Below are 17,161 nucleotides of genomic sequence, written 5' to 3'. Positions count from 1 at the left end.
GAAATAGGGATAGGGCATTATTACAAAAGGAATCCAGATGGATTTATAAATTGGGAACTCTGTCACCCAGGGGGCTCAATGAGAACCTGGGTTTGCAGTGTTTCCTTTAATATAATGCATAGGCCCTTTAACATGTCCCTAAGTGTGTATTACCACCTATTCCCATTGCTTATTTTCTTTCATTGTAGGTTTATATTTATTACTTAGATGTCATTTAAATACATGTTTATATGCAGTTCCTGCAGTTTCTTAATTGTTGCATGTGCACCAAGTTTTTTAATTTCACTGTATTATTGTCTCATCACTGTTTTTGTTTTCACATTGTTTCCGTAGGTGACACAGCAGATGTTTGCTTGGTCGCTATGGATACCCGCCTGCGGCGTGCCATCACTGGATGGCGACGCGGAAGTGTGGCCGGACGGATTGGAGTAACACTGTAGTTTGAATAGATGTAATACACCGAGTATTGAAGTACTGTTGACAAATAATAATAAGTATCAGTGATGAAAGCACCCTTCTAGTAGTAACAAACTATGGCCCTAATAGGCCAATCAGGAGTTGATTAATTGTTGTAAACAGACATGAGGCGGCAGAAATTGCACGTGTAATGACTGGTTCGTGTGCAAAACACGGGTGACTCTGTGAACAGATATTACCCGTGACTGTCAAAATCCCGGAGGATCGTCAGATGCCGCACAGCTGAAGTGTACCCCGGTTCAAAGGTGCTGGGAAGCCGCTGTACTGGAGAGAGATGAGGCACAGGCAGGTAGTTGGAGACATCGGTGGTCCCGGACAGCCAGAGATCTGAAGATGCGTTTCGCCCGTCTGTCGGGCTTGGTCACTTCCTGTAGCGTAGTGGGCTCCTGCAGGTTTTATCATAGTAAAAGTCGGAGGGTGTCCAATCAGTGGGGGTGTGTGTCCCTCGATTTTGGATTGCTGCACAGCCGTGGTCGTTCAGCTGAATCAGTTATATTCAGACCGGGTTAGACTTCAGCAAGGAGTCCATCGCATTGAAATAGGAATAAAACAGAAAAGTGTCTATTAAAAACAATTATGGAGCAAAAAAAATTATATAAAAATAAAAATGACAACATTCAACAATGGGTGTGCAATAGTATTATGAGTTTGATATGTGCATATTACTAATCTCTGAAAGAATGTGAAAAAAGGAGAGAGATTACTTAAAGAAATGAAATGGCAGAATTGTAGCGACATTTAAAGGGGGCACGTGACCTATGATAAATATAGAGATGAGGGTTTCTTTTGAGTATAAACCAGGCTATACATAGGTTACACTTATTTCAATTAGTAGCAGATAAAAGAAGGGGATTGTTTCTTTTACCCTAAATGTGAAACAGGCTATAAATGGATTACATTTGTTGCAAAGAATAAAAAGATTGTTTCTTTTGCCCTGAGTGTAAGCTAGGCTGTACATGGGTTACAATTATTGCAGTTAGTAGCAGATAGCGAAAAGGACAATTGTCAGTACGACTGTTAAGGCTTTGTGATGCAAGTTATATTCAATCAAATCTTTTGCAGTATCTGTACTGTGTGTGCATTATAATAAGTTGCAAAGATTAATGGAAAGAAGAGGATTTAATATAAATGGCCTGTAATGTCTGTATAGATAAATGGGATGTGGAGAGACAGATACATAAATAAATGGTATTTGGAAAGACAGATATATGAAGAAATGTGTAGGTAAATGTTATTAGGAGAGACAAATGTATGCAAACAGGTGATTTTCAAAAATTGGGTACTAGTGCCATGAGTGTTCTAATACTAGTGCAAAATTCGTTAAAAAATTTACTGTCATTTAGTTAAATTTATGAGTACCGGCATCGGGAGTGATAAGTACATCTCTGTGTGTGTTAGGGCTGTAAAGGTGTGTCGAGAATGTAGTGGGGAATAGTGGTGACAGGGTTACGGGGTATGAGGACGAACTGGGTGGAAATGGTTGAAGTGAGGGAAACGGTGAAGTGAGATGTGAGTGAAGTGGGGCTGAATACAATAAATAGTAAAAAGAAATGATGACATAAAAGGTGAGTGAGTGAAACTGGAGTGTATACATACAGTAAATCTGGATGCACAGAATAAGTAAAGCCAGAGGTGGTGCAATAATGTGGTGTATGTGCAGTGGGACCGTGTCATATGTGTGGTGAAAAAGAGAGGACTAGAGGGCTGAAATTGTGAGGGTAACAAGATGGTTTAAAGGAAGATATTAGTGTGGACTGGTCCCTATAAATATGGGGATACTATGCGGGGAAAGCAATGTGGGGTATAAACAAAAGTATGTAACTAGATTTATAATATGGAGTAATCTAGGTATCATTATGGCTGAAGAAAGGTGGAGGTCTAGGTGGATTACAGGAACACGCTGTAATTGATATATTCATTAAGACCCGATGGTTTGAGGCCTCCCAATTTGAAGTTCCACTAAGAGTTCTTTGCCAAGATCACCCCCCGTGTATGCCTAAATGGACTCTGTCGAGTCCAAAGGTGCGCATTTCACATGGTGAGTCTTGATGTTGAGCGTGGTAATGCCTGGCTACTGCCGTCAGTTTTTTGCCCTTCAACAGATCTGATACTGCATTTCGGATGGAACCCATGTGTTCAAGGATTCTGGTTTTGAACTTCCTTGTGGTCATGCCCACATACCATTGATTGCAACTGCAAATTAGACAATAGACCACTCCTTGTGTATCACAATTGAAAAAATGTCATATGGGGATATCTTGTCCCAGTCTGTCCTTCACTTTGTCAGTTATTTGGATCTGTGGGCAGGCCTTGCATTGCCCGCATGGGAAGGATCCTGTTACGTTTCTTGATTTGACAGGTTCACGTGAGAAATGGCTCTGAACGAGTACATCCATGTATATGGCCCGAAGTTCCAATATATTTATTGGCAGGCAACTTTCTTCCCTGGCCCATTGCCCCTGAAAACACAACCTTCCTGGCACTGCTCCCCAGCCCTGAAAGCTGGCATCTGTCATCAGAATTTCCCAATCTGATATCCAAAGGGGTCTCCCCTTGTCCAGATGGGATATCTGTAGCCACCAGGCTAATGACCTTACTTCTATCGTAAGAGACATGGTCTGTGATTTTATTGTCTGATGCAACCCATTCCATTTGGCAAGAATCAGACGCTGCAAAGGCCTCAAGTGGAATTGTGCATACTCTATGTCGAACGTTGATACCATCAAAACCCATCACCCGCATTGCTGCGTGACTGGATACCTTTTGACTGAATCCTTGACTGGACCTTGGATATCTTGTTCAGAGGTAAACTTACTCTCTGAAGACCTGAATCCAGTACAGCCCCCAATTGAGTCATCCGTTGAGAGACGATTTTGCCCAGTTTATGAGCCACCCGTGGTTCTGCAGACACGTTATTGTCTGTCGCAGATGACATAAGAGCAACTCCTGCGTCTGTGCCAGGATTAAAAGATCGTCGAGGTATGGAAATATTCTTAACACCTGCTGGTGGAGATAAGCTGCCATTACCACCATAATCTTGGTAAATACTCTGGGATCTATGGCTAATCCAAAAGGTAGGGCCTGGAACTGAAAATGCTGTTGGGAGGATAGCGAACCTGAGATAGCACTGATAGGACAGTGCTACAGGAACATGTAGGTAAGCATACTGTATATCCAGGGATACCATATAATCCCCTGGTTCCATGGCCAAAATGATGGAACATAACGTCTCCATGTGAAATCGAGGTACCCAAAAGTATTTGTTCAGTACTACAGGTTGGAGTAAAAACCCTGTCCACATTGTGCAGGAGGAACTGGAATGACTACTCCTGGGTGAAGCAATTTCTGAACTGCCTCTAACAAAGCCCTGGCCTTCATCTCTACCCGAGACGGGCTGGTACAAAAAAACCTTCGAGAAGTGTACTTCTTCAAGGCAAAAGTATAACCTAGCGCTTTCTGCACCCAGGCATCTGTTGTAGACTGTTGCCAGATTTGTGCAAACTGCAGAAGTCAGCCCCCCCACCCTGGGGTACACCAGGTGGAGGCCCACACCCTCAGGTTGATGGTTTATTATCTGTCTTCCCAACCGGTCCTCTGGTAGCCCAATGCTTTTTAGTCTTACCAGACTTCTTGTATTGGGCCTGCTTGCCATCACTTTTTCCTTTAGCTTTTCCTTGAGACTGAAAAGCCGTTACTTTAGGTTTGAAATTGTATGTGGAAGGAAACTTGACCTTATTGGAGTCTGCTTCTGACTCCAGAATATCTGTCAATTCTTTACCAAAAAGAGTATCTCCAGAAAAAAGTAGATTCCAAAACCTTCTTAGATTCTGAATCCGCTTTCCACGTACGTAGCCAAACTGCTCTGTGAGCAGCTATTGTTGAAGCTGATGCCATGGAGGCAATAGTACCCATATCCAATGCTGCTTCTTCCAGGAAAATTGCAGCCTGTTTTATATGAGCTATATGGGATTTTTGCTCTCTAGAAGCTATAGAAAAATCCCCCTCCAATGCATCAGCCCAGGTAGCCACTGCCTTTGCCATCCAAGCTGAAGCCATGGCTGGCCTTATGACTGCCCCAAACAGGGAAAAAATAGTTTTCAGAAAACCATCCAATCTCCTATCCGTGACATCATTTAAAGATGTTGAAGGCAAAGATAATGTAGATTTTCGCACTAATCGAATTACACGAGTATCTACTTTAGGAGCCACCTCCCTTTTTAAACAATTCCCAGATGGAAGAGGATAATTAGAATTCTATTTCTTAGGAATTATAAACTTCTTATTGGACGTAGCCCAAGCCTCTTCCATAATTTCTGTCAGCTGATCTGACCCTGGAAACTCGGTTTTAACTGTTTTGGGACGTTTAAACACAGGTGCCTTGGTTTTTAACACAGGCTCTGCTGAATCCTCTGAGGATAGAATTGCTTTCATTGCTTTAATTAACTCAGCTATATCCACTGAGCTGAGACCGTCCTCCTCTTCGTATGCCAAAGTAGAATTCATTGAGCTTTCATCTTCCGATGAATCCTCATCTGAATCATGTGTAGCCTGTGAAGGTGAAAATTAAATTACCACCGGTTTATCAGCTTGTTTCTTTTGAGAAGCTGCTGCTGGAAGTGATACACCATAGGTGGGGAGCTGCATGTAAGGGTTAATAGTGTAACCTATCCCTGGTACAGGAGTTGGAGGAATTATCCGTTCAGCTATACTGGATAAAGTCTGTGCAAACATAGCCCAAGGTGGATTCATCTTTACCTGAATCTGCCTTGTGTTTTTCATTAACCCCTGAAGAAAGCTAAAACAATTTGCACACAAACCATCCTGAACCAGATCCTGAGAGGATAACACAGTTTTGCAAGACAAACATGATGAGTATTGGTGTTGCTGTGAGTGTACCTTCCTCACCTTTGCCGCTCTTAGACATGATAAATAATCAACACATCCACAGTGTACTACACAATTTGTGACTGTAATCACTTTAATTTTTTTTTAAAGTGATATACAATCCGACCCTACCCATGCACCGGCATTGAGGATCGGAATAAACAAACTGTCAGAAATATAGTAAAGTCAGTAATCGCACTAGCAGTCAGTCACATGTTATACATTAGTGTAATAAGCAACATGAGCACATCCACTACAGCTACATCTCAAGTAGAACATATTACTGCATCATGTTTTAAACAGATCTAACGTATTCAGACGTAAATGCGAAAGAAACTGTAAATGTCTACAGATTCATATGCAATAGGCACTTATCTAACTATTCGTACTCAAAAGGTAGATAGAGCAAACCGTATCAGCTCACTCTAACGAACCCTTTTCCCTCTCTAAAATTCCTATCTGGCATAAATCTCTCAGGAATACAATTTGTCCTCCTCCCACTCCCCCCCCTCTGGGACAACCCAGCCTTCCCCGATGGGATTTCATCTTCTCGTTTCACATCCTGGTTTAGCGCTGGGGTTCACGTGGTATATGATCTCTCTCTCCAAGACCACTGGGGTGTCGATAGATGATATCAAATTTAAGTTTTCCTCCCTATCCCCTCCTATTTTTTGAATACTTTCAGATCCGACATTTTCTTCTCTCCCTGCCTCAAGCTTACGTATTACGGGAGCTTACCTCATTTGAATCCCTATGTATTAAAAAACCCATAGGTGGAGGGCTAATTTCACTGATCTATACTATGTTGGTTGGAGTTTCCTCGGGATCGCAGACTAGCCATGAGCGGGACCTGGGTCCCCCACCAGACGATGCCTGTTGGGAGAAGGTACGGGAGGGCATAGCTAAAAGATCTCTCTCTACCCGACTCAAGGAGACATCCTATAAATTATATTATCGGTGGTACTACACCCCGGACAAATTGTCTAGGATGTTCCCTTCTGCTACTCCTGTTTGTTGGCAGGGATGTGGTCAGCGGGGAATTCTTTTCCATATCTGGTGGACTTGCACACATATAGCCAGGTTCTGGAATAAAGTACTCGATATGCTGAAATCCCTCTCTAGCTTAGGGCTCGCACTGGACCCTTGGGTATTTTTATTGGCTCGCCCGTTCCCAGATCTTGACCCTCTCCTAAATAAATCGTTTTCCCATATTTATGTAGCTGCTAAATCATTAATCGCTAAAAATTGGAAGGCCTCCGCTGCTCCTACTATTCTGCCCTGAATAATTATATTTGCTTCTTGGCTAATATGGAGATCGCTTATTATCTGCATGACTGTCCCCATAAATTTGAACTCGTCTGGGGCCCCTGGTTGCTCATGATGTCTCCCCCACATTGATGTGCGACATATTCCTTTGTTCATGCCACCTATATATACCTAGCCATACTGTTCCTGGATCCTCCCTCTGGACGCCATCCGTCTCTTCTCAATACTCGATAGTTATTGACCAATGCCTGACTCGTATACCTATATCTATATTGGTATGTTTATGCATTATATATTATCATCTTTGGTGTACTTTTCTCCTTATGGCCTAAGATCGGCCCTGTCTTTTGTTTCGGTGCTTGTCCTTTTCTACTTTCCCCTTGCTCCCCCCCCCCTTTTTCTCTCTTCCACCCTGCTCTTCCTTGTTTCTTTCTCCCTCGCAATGTGTACCCTCTTGCGGGACTTCTTTGTTTATCTGTAAACTGAATAAAAAATAAAAATAAAAACTCCACGGAGACTGGTTTACACCTTTTATTGTACAATTGAATCTGTTTTGTATACTTTCTTTGTCTCTCCTGGTATAAAAAGTTAAAAAAAAAAAAGTAGATAGAGACTCAGTGCTGTATAACCCGTACTCAGAGTGGGATACAGGGAGACTCGCCTTGCTTCCAGGACCGATCAATACGTTAGCGAACGCTGAGGATCCAGACGCTACTAGTGTACACTGCCACTCCATGAACGTATAGTGAACACAGACACTCGGTGAACATGGACGCACCAGTCACACAGCTGCCTATGCTGCGACTAGGTCCCCTACGTATACAGCGTCTGAGACGGAAGCGGGAAACAGTTCATGGTGGGAGACTCGGAGGAAACTGGTCATGAACCGGGGGGAGGGGCTACCAGGAGAGCATCTGACTCCCCACTGCTGACATCAACCCTAGGGATCGCGGCCTCATACTAATCCTGGAGCCTCTGATCCCTTAGGTTTAGCGCTGGTGCACCCGAGGTGGTCTCCTTCCCAAAACAGTGCGGCTGTGTACGTATTCTCCTTCTAAGCGGAATCGATACCTTACCTTCTCCCCGTGCTCCGGCCACAGCCTGGTAACGTCTGCTGGACCTGCTAGTATAGCCGACACAGATGCCCGCCGAAACAAAAGTGTACTCGTGGGTAAGCGTTGGCACGACCCGGCAAAGAGTTGTTGGAGCGACTCTTTCTAAGGTACGTATAAGACACGGTTTAGAAAGATCACTCAAAAAAATAAGTAAAACTATAAAAATAAGAAAGCTTAGGGCTGCTAAAAACCAGCAGCTCTCTGACCATGGTCCGCCTCCTGCCGCACCAAACAAAAAAACTGATTTGCCTGAGCAAGGAGGCGGGGATGGGCCCGTTGCATGCTGGGAGGCCGGAAAGGCTTTGACCGATTGGTGCAAATACCCTGTCGCTTCATCATATCCCATTGTTATCCTGTGGATAACCTGTGGACCCTGCCGGAGAAAGGTGCTTTATCCTGTTGTCCACCCTAAGTCCGACATCCGTCTTGCAGAAGTAATAGCCAGCAAGAACAGGACCTTGGCTGTGAGCCATTTAAGGTTCAAGAGGTTCAAAAGGAGACTCTTGCAGAGCATTCAGTACAACAGACAAATCCCATGGAGCCACAGGAGGGACATAGTGAGGCTGAATCCAAATGACGCCCTGAATGAACGTCTGAACATCAGGTATAGAGGCAATCTTTCTCTGAAACCAAACCGACAAGGCAGATATACGAACCTTGAGGGAGGCCAGACGAAGAGCTAAGTCCATGCCTCTTTGCAGAAAAGCCAGTATTCTGGAAGTTCTGAATCTATGGACATCGCAATTCTTCTCAGCACACTAGGTGAAGTAAGAATTCCAAACCCTGTAATAAATCCAGGCGGAGGCCAGTTTACGGGCTTTCAACATCGTTTGAATAACCGCCTCCGAAAATCCTTTGGCTCTCAGGAGTGATGCTTCAAGAGCCACACCGTCAACCAGTCTGTCCCGGTCTGGGTAGAGACCAGGGCCCTGTACGAGGAGGTCTGGTCGTTGAGGAAGGGGATGTTCCGTCGATAAACCCTGCAGGTCTGAGAACCAAATAAACCCTGCAGATCCTGAGGAAGCCTGCTGAGACAGGCGAAACTAGTCGATTGCAGAGACACCGAATCTTTGTCTGCCGGCAGACACCCGTCGTTTGTTTCTCCGTGGCTTTTGAAGTAAGTGGCTTTCCATAGGCTATACCTGAAGAAAACTGTGCTTACTGGCTCCAGGAAATTGTGGCCTGAATGGAAGCTTTACAAAGACTGCCTTTTTGATACAAATAGTTTCACCTTGTGGGAAATTTATACATTCTTGGGACTTAAGAATCACCCTTTAGTGATCATAACATCTAAGACGTTTAGTGAGTAAATCGCTAAGGGTAGCGTATCACTAACTATACATGTTATTTGTGTTGTTTGTCTGGTAATTTAATTTATTATTTTTAGTATACCGGTATTAGGAATCACTGTAAAAAATTTTTTAGTATTCTAGAACGGAGTGAAAGATATCCTCTATGGAAATCCCCATATCTTACCTTTAATAAAAGAAATGTATTTTATTTAATTCTTTGACTGTGTGATTATTGGTATTTACTAAATCACTTTTATAGTTTATAGGTTATAGAACTCATTCGATAAAACTAAGCGCTGGGAGATATCCTCCATTTTTTCTGAGAACCAATGCCTTCTGGGCCACGCTAGGGCGACTAGAAGCAGCATCCCTCCTTCCTGTTTGAACTTATGTAGAACTCTGGGCAGGAGTGACACTGGAGGGAACACGTACGGCAGCCGAAAGTTCCATGGAATTGGCACTGCGCCCACAAATGCTGCCCGACGATCCCTTGTCCTTGATCCGAAGACGGAACCTTGTGATTGTGTTGAGACATCATGAGGTCTATGTCCGGTAGACCCCACATGTCCACTAGGAGTTGAAAGACTTCCGAATGAAGACTTCACTCTCCGGCGTGTACATCCTGATGACTGAGGTAGTCCGCTTCACAGTTCAGGACACCCGGAATGAACACTGTCGATATACTAGGCAGATGGCATTCTGCCCAACAAAGGATTTTTGACACTTCCTTCATAGCCATGCGGCTTTGAGTGCCGCCTTGATGGTTTATGTATGCCACAGTCATGGCATTGTCTGACTGTACCTGAACCTGTCTGTTCCATACCAGAGGCAGGGCGGGTGATGATGCATTTAACACCGCCCTCAGCTCTAGGATGTTTATTGGGAGGAGTGACTCTTCCTTGGACCACCATCTCTGAAAAGAGTGTTCCAACACTGCTCCCCATCCCCTCAGACTGCATCCGTCGTCAGGAGGACCCAGTCAGGGATCCAAAAGGGACGGCCCCTGCTCAACTGCTGGTCCTGCAGCCACCAGGTCAGCGACAAAGAACCTCCGGAGTCAACAGGATCCTTTGGGATCTGATCCGATGAGGCAGGCCGTCCCATTTGGCAAGAATGAATCGTTGAAGAGGACGGGAATGAAATTGAGTGTACTCCACCATCAGGCCAAGTACTTGCATCGCCGAGTGAATTGACACTCTGGGGTGACGGATGAAGTGTCTTATCCTGTCCTGGATTTTCAGGACCTTGTCTGGAGACAGGAACAGTCTTTGACTCTGTGTGTTCAGAAGCTCCCCCTAGGTGCACCATGCTCTGAGCTGGGACCAGCGAGTACTTCTTCCAATTGATCAGCCATCCGCGGGCTTGTAAGCAACTCACTGTCCGTGCTAGATGACTGAGGAGGACATCATGGGAACTCACCAGAATCAGTAGGTCGACAAAGTATGTCAGGATTCAGACTCCCCGGTGACGTAAATGCGCAATCTTCATGGCCGTAACCTTGGTGTAGATCCGAGAAGCCGTGGCCAGTCCGAACAGCAGAGCTTGGAATTGGTAGTGACTGTCGGCAATAGCAAATCGCAGGAACTGCTGATGCATTATGGCAATAGGAATATGCAGATAAGCATCCTGTATATCCAGTGATAGCATGTAATCTCCAGGTTCCATCGCCAGCACAATAGAGCGCAATGTTTTCATAGGAAACTTGGCTACCCTTACAAATTTGTTCAGTGATTTGAGGTTGAGTATAGGCCAAAAGGACCCATTGGGTTTCTGTACAAGAAACAGGGTTGAGTAATAGCCTCTGCAACTCTGGGACTGAGGTACCGGCACAACCACTCCTGTGCTCAGCAGGGAACCTACCACAGTTTGTAGAGCTTGCGCCTTCAACGGATCCGAAGGGAGTACCATAGTGCAGAACTGGTGAGGGGGATGTCTCTTGAAGGAGACAGCGTACCTGTGAGACAACTTCCAGTACCCAAGCATCTGAAGTGGTCTTTTACCAGACCTGGGCGAACTGTAGAATTCGGCCTCCCACCCTTGGGTCCCGCTCCGTCATGCGGCTTGCTTGTCTTGAAGCAGGCAGACGGGCTGCCCAGGACTCTTTCGTCTTGGGCTTAGTGATCTTGGAAGCACGAGACTGTCTGGGGTAAAACTGGCCCTTAGCTTTCCCTTGAGGTCGAAAGGAACGAAAAGTGGTAGTCTTCACCTTCTGTGTAGAAGGATTAATAGGAGGAAAGAGATCAGTCTTAGCAGCTGCTAATTCAGACACAATTTTATTCAGGTCCTCTCCAAACAAAATTTCCCATGTGAAGGGAAGTACCTCCAAGGTCTTCTTGGAGTCAAAATCCACTTTCCACGACCTTAACCACAGTATACAGCGAGCAAGGATAGACGTGGATGACGCTTTGGCTGACATTACAATCCAACCTCAGAGGGCGCCTCCTGAATGTATAGGGGGCAGTGCATATGCGAGACAGGCATTGTCTGGCCTTGTCAGAAATATCCTCGGGCAGCTCATCCTCTAACACCTGAACCCATGCCTCAATATCCTTTGCTGCCCAAGAGGCAGCTATAGTGGGCCTATGAACGGCCCCTGCGAGGGAATGTATAGATTTCAGGCATCCCTCCACACGCTTATCTGTCGGTTCCTTCAGGGAGGTGACCGTGGCGACAGGCAGCGTAGACGACACACAGACTGGTGACATGAGAATCCACCGGCGGTGGGTTCTCCCACTTACGACATAACTCTGCAGGGAGAGAATAGCGAGCCAAAGCCCGTTTAGGGAGCTGGAATTTCTTACATGGGGTAGACCAGGGTTCCTTCCTGATGTCCACGAGATGGATCAGAATGGGGTAAAACAGTTTTACCCACCTTCTGTTTTCTTGGCCACGGTAATGGAATCCTCATCCTCAGTGAGTTGTAGGATCTGCTTAATAGCATCCACCAGGTCAGGGACATCAACCAGGAAGGCAGAATCTTCATCAGTAACACATGATTCAGAGTCTGACAGGACCGTATGCTCCCCTTCCTCATCCGATGAAACAGAGGTTAGTGGATTGTGAGGAGGAAGCAGCCCGCTTAGAGGACCCAGAGACACGAGAGTGACCTGGGGTAGATTTCGGTCTAAATAAAGACTGATTTAACTGTTGCAGCTGGGTAGACAAACTTTCCGCCTAAGGCGGATTTACTATAGGAACAATTTGTGGTTGCAGTGGCACCGGAGGTCCTATAGGGGGCTAAACGGTCCACCAGAGTCCCCAGGAGGGTAGTGAACAAAGCCCAGGGTGGCTCCATTGTAGTTACAGAAGCTGCAGGCTGACTGGGAGGTGTACGGCATTTAGTACACAGACCATCACACAATACTTCCTCTTCAAGTAAACCTCTGAAGCATGCCTTGAAAATTACAGGAGCTTCCAGAGTTTTACTGCCCTTCTCACCGCCGGTACTACAGAACATTATCAATAGGGGCGTTCGTACATCCGACCTGCACTCCTATGCCCTGGTGGATATAGTGGGGTCCCTGCTCGGTAACAGTGTCCACAGTAGCGTCACAGTCCATCTCCATAGACTGGGACAGGAACATGATTTAGTGGCGGGTTCCGCTTGGGGGACCCTCTTACCTCTTCCCTTCGTAGCAGCCACGCGAACCAGGAGAGCATCTGCGACCGTGTGCCTTAGCCAGAGAATCTCCGCCGCAAGTACCCGGGGATCTGAGCCGCGGGAGGATGCAACGCCGCTTGGGAGGTGACCGAGACGCAGCACTGATGTCACCCTGACATAATAGTGCCGCGTCCCTTGAAGTCTACAACTTTTTCAGGGCTGCCCAGTGCAGTGACCTGCTGCCTGCAGGCACCACTCGAAACTGAGCTCACACAGTGCCTGGAGGCGGTTATAGAGAAGGCCCCAATGCATCCTGGGACAGTCAAAGCTCTGCCTGATGGTGACTCTGGATTCAAGATCCCGCTCTACACCTCAATGTATTCCCTGCGGAACACCGTTTAAACCGCTGCAGGAAAAAAAAAACCCTAAGAAATCACACGTACATAAGTATTCACAACCTTTGCTCAATACTTTGTTGATGCCCCTTTGGCAGCAATTACAGCCTCAAGTTTTATTGAATAGGATGCCACAAGCTTGGCATACCTATCTTTGGGCAGTTCCACCCATTCCTCTTTACAGCACCTCTCAAGCTCCATCAGGTTGGACAGGAAGCTTCAGTGCATAGCCATTTTCACATCTCTCCAAGATGTTCAATCGGATTCAAGTCTGGGCTCTGGCTGGGCCACTCAAGGACATTCATAAAGTTGTCCTGATGCCACTCCTTTGATATCTTGGCTGTGCGCTTAGGGTCGTTGTCCTGCTGAGAGATGAACAGTCGCCCCAGTCTGAGGTCAAGAGCGCTCTGGAGCAGGTTTTCATCCAGGATGTCTCTGTACATTGCTGCATTCATCTTTTCCTCTAACCTGACTAGTTTGCCACCACTATGATTCACCTTAGGTATGGTATTGACCTGGTGATGAGCGGTGCCTGGTTTCCTCCAAACATGACGCCCGGCATTCACACCAAAGAGTTCAATCTTCATCTCATCAGGCCAGCGAATTTTGCTTCTCATGGTCTTAAAAGTCCTTCAGGTACATTTTGGCAAACTCCAGGGGGGCTGCCATGTGCTATTTACTGGTATCCGTTTAGATGGTCGAACATATTACTGTTGACCACTATTGGTCAACATTGACAGGGTCGACATGGACATATGGTTTACATGCTTTTTTAAAGAAAGAAAAAATTAATTAACTTTCATATTTTACCATCCACGTGGACTACGACTGGAAACGGTAACCTGTGCCGAGCGCAGCGGTAGCAGGGCAAGGCATCCTGCCCGCAGCTCGCGAGCCATGCTAGGGGACGCGGTACACTAATTGGGGTTCCTGGTCACGTTACGGAGAAGAAAAGAAAAAAAAAAGACACCAAAGTTTAAAAATCCACGTCGACATTTTCATGAGTCGACCATTACTCTGTTGACCATGTCTATGTCGACCAATATTGGTCGACCTAACGAATGTTGACCATTCATACCAGAACCCTTTTTACTAATGAGTGGCTTTCATCTGACCACTCTAAAATACAGGCCTGATAGGTGGATTGCTGCAGAGATGGTTATCCTTCTGGAAGGTTCTCCTCACTCCACAGGGGACTGCTGTAGCTCTCAGAGTGACTATCGGGTTCTTGGTAACCTCCATGACTAGGGCCCTTCTCCCCCGATCGCTCAGTTTAGATGGCCAGCCAGCTCTAGGAAGAGTCTGGGTGGTACTGAACTTCTTTCATTTACGGATGATGGGGGCCACTGTGCTCATTGGGACCTTCAAAGCAGCAGATATTTTTCTGTACCCTTCCCCAGATTTTTGCCTCGAGACAATCCTGTGTTCGGAGGTCTACAGACAAATCCTTTGACTTCATGCTTGGTTTGTGCTCAGACATGCATTGTCAAGTGGGGACCTTATATAGACAGGTGTGTGCCTTTTCAAATCATGTCCAATAAACTGAATTTACCAGAGGTGGACTCCAATTAAGCTGTGGGAACATCTCAAGGATGATGCATCCTGATCTCAAAATTCAGGGATGATGCACCTGAGCTCAATTTTGAGCTTCATGGCAAAGGCTGTGAATACTTATGATTTCATACATGTGATTTCTTGTTTTTTTATTGTTTAATACATTTGCAAAAATCTCAAAAAAAAACCTTTCACGATGTCATTATGGGGTATTGTGTGTAGAATCTGGAGGGGAAAAAATAATATTCTCTTACGTCCTAGAGGATGCTGGGGACTCCGTAAGGACCATGGGGATAGACGGGCTCCGCAGGAGACATGGGCACTTTAAGAAAGACTTTAGGATTTGGGTGTGCACTGGCTCCTCCCTCTATGCCCCTTCTCCAGACCTCAGTTGATTACTGTGCCCAGAGGAGACTGGGTGCTTTTCAGAGGCTCTCCTGAGTTTCTGACAGAAAGCATTTTGTTAGGTTTTTTATTTTCAGGGAGCCTGCTGGCAACAGACTCCCTGCATCGTGGGACTGAGGGGAGAGAAGCAGACCTACTTCCGTGAGTTGAAAGGATCTGCTTCTTAGGCTACTGAACACCAATAGCTCCAGAGGGATCGGTACGCAGGTCTCATCCTCGCCGTCCGCCCCGGAGCCGCGCCGCCGTCCTCCTTCACAGAGCTGAAGGTAGAAGCCACGTGAGTATGAGAAGTTAGAAGACATCAGAGGCGGCAGAAGACTTCAATGTTCTTCACTGAGGTAACGCACAGCACTGCAGCTGTGCGCCATTGCTCCCATTCACCTCACATACTGTGTCCCTGTAAGGGTGCAGGGGGGGGGGGCAGCAAATAAACCTCTCCTGGAAAAAGATGGGTATACACAGCCGGCCACTGTATATACCTACGAGCCCCCGCCAAAGTTTTGTATTTTAGAGCGGGACAGAAGCCCGCCGCCGAGGGGGCGGGGCTTCTCCCTCAGCACTCACCAGCGCCATTTTGTCTCCACAGCACCGCTGAGAGGAAGCTCCCCTGACTCTCCCCTGCTTAGATCACGGTGACAAGAGGGTTTTAAAGTAGAGGGGGGGCACATAATTGGCGGATTGAGTATAAAAGCGCTATCTGGGTAAACATAAATATTGTGTTTTTGTCCTGGGTTATTATAGCGCTGGGTGTGTGCTGGCATACTCTCTCTCTGTCTCTCCTAAGGGCCTTGTGGGGGAACTGTCCTCAGATAAGAGGGTTCCCTGAGTGTGTGGTGTGTCAGTACGTGTGTGTCGACATGTCTGAGGTAGAAGGCTTTTCAAGGGAGGAGGAGCAAATGAATGTGGTGTCGCCGTCGACGGCGCCGACACTTGACTGGATGGATATGTGGAATGTTTTAAGTGCCAATGTAAATTTATTGCACAAAAGATTGGATAAAGCTGAAGCTAGGGAACAGTCAGGGAGTCAACCCATGCCTGTACCTATGTCGCAGGGACCTTCGGGGTCCCAAAAGCGCCCACTATCCCAAATAGTTGACACGGATACCGACACGGATTCTGACTCCAATGTAGAATATGATAATGCAAAATTACAGCCAAAGGTTGCTAAATGTATTCGATATATGATTATTGCAATCAAAGATGTTTTGCATATCACAGAGGAACCCCCTGTCCCTGACACGCGGGTACACATGTATAAGGGAAAGAAAACTGAGATAAATTTCCCCCCCTCACATGAGCTGAACGAGTTATGTGAAAAAGCTTGGGAATCTCCAGACAAGAAACTGCAGATTCCCAAAAGGATTTTTATGGCGTATCCTTTCCCGCCAACGGACAGGATACGGTGGGAATCATCCCCTAGGGTGGACAAAGCTTTGACACGCTTGTCCAAAAAGGTAGCGCTGCCTTCCCAAGATACGGCTACCCTCAGGGATTCTGCTGATCGCAAGCAGGTGGTTACCCTGAAGTCCATTTATACACATTCAGGTACCTTACTCAGACCGGCTATTGCATCGGCATGGGTGTGTAGTGCTGTAGCAGCATGGACAGATACCTTATCAGCGGAATTTGATACCCTGGATAAGGATACCATCCTATTGACCCTAGGACATATAAAAGATGCTGTCTTATATATGAGAGATGCACAAAGAAACATTGGTCTATTGGGTTCGAGAATCAACGCTATGTCGATCTCGGCTAGAAGAGTCCTTTGGACCCGACAATGAACAGCTGATGCCGACTCAAAAAAGGCATATGGAGGTTTTACCTTACAAGGGTGAGGAATTGTTTGGGGAAGGTCTCTCGGACCTGGTCTCCACTGCTACGGCAGGCAAATCTAATTTTTTACCTTATATTCCCTCACAACCTAAAAAAGCACCACATTATCAAATGCAGTCCTTTCGATCAAATAGAAACAAGAAAGGCCGTGGATCGTACTTTCTTGCCAGAGGTAAGGGCAGAGGGAAAAAGCTGCACAACACAGCTAGTTCCCAGGAACAGAAGTCCTCCCCGGCCTCTGCAAAATCCACCGCATGACGCTGGGGCTACACTAAGAGTCCGCTCCAGTGGGGGCACGTCTTCGAATTTTCAGCCACATCTGGGCCCACTCACAGG

Source organism: Pseudophryne corroboree, chromosome 2 (assembly GCF_028390025.1).
Source record: "Pseudophryne corroboree isolate aPseCor3 chromosome 2, aPseCor3.hap2, whole genome shotgun sequence".
NCBI classification, from domain to species: Eukaryota; Metazoa; Chordata; class Amphibia; order Anura; family Myobatrachidae; genus Pseudophryne; species Pseudophryne corroboree.
This window is presented reverse-complemented; position numbering follows the sequence as displayed.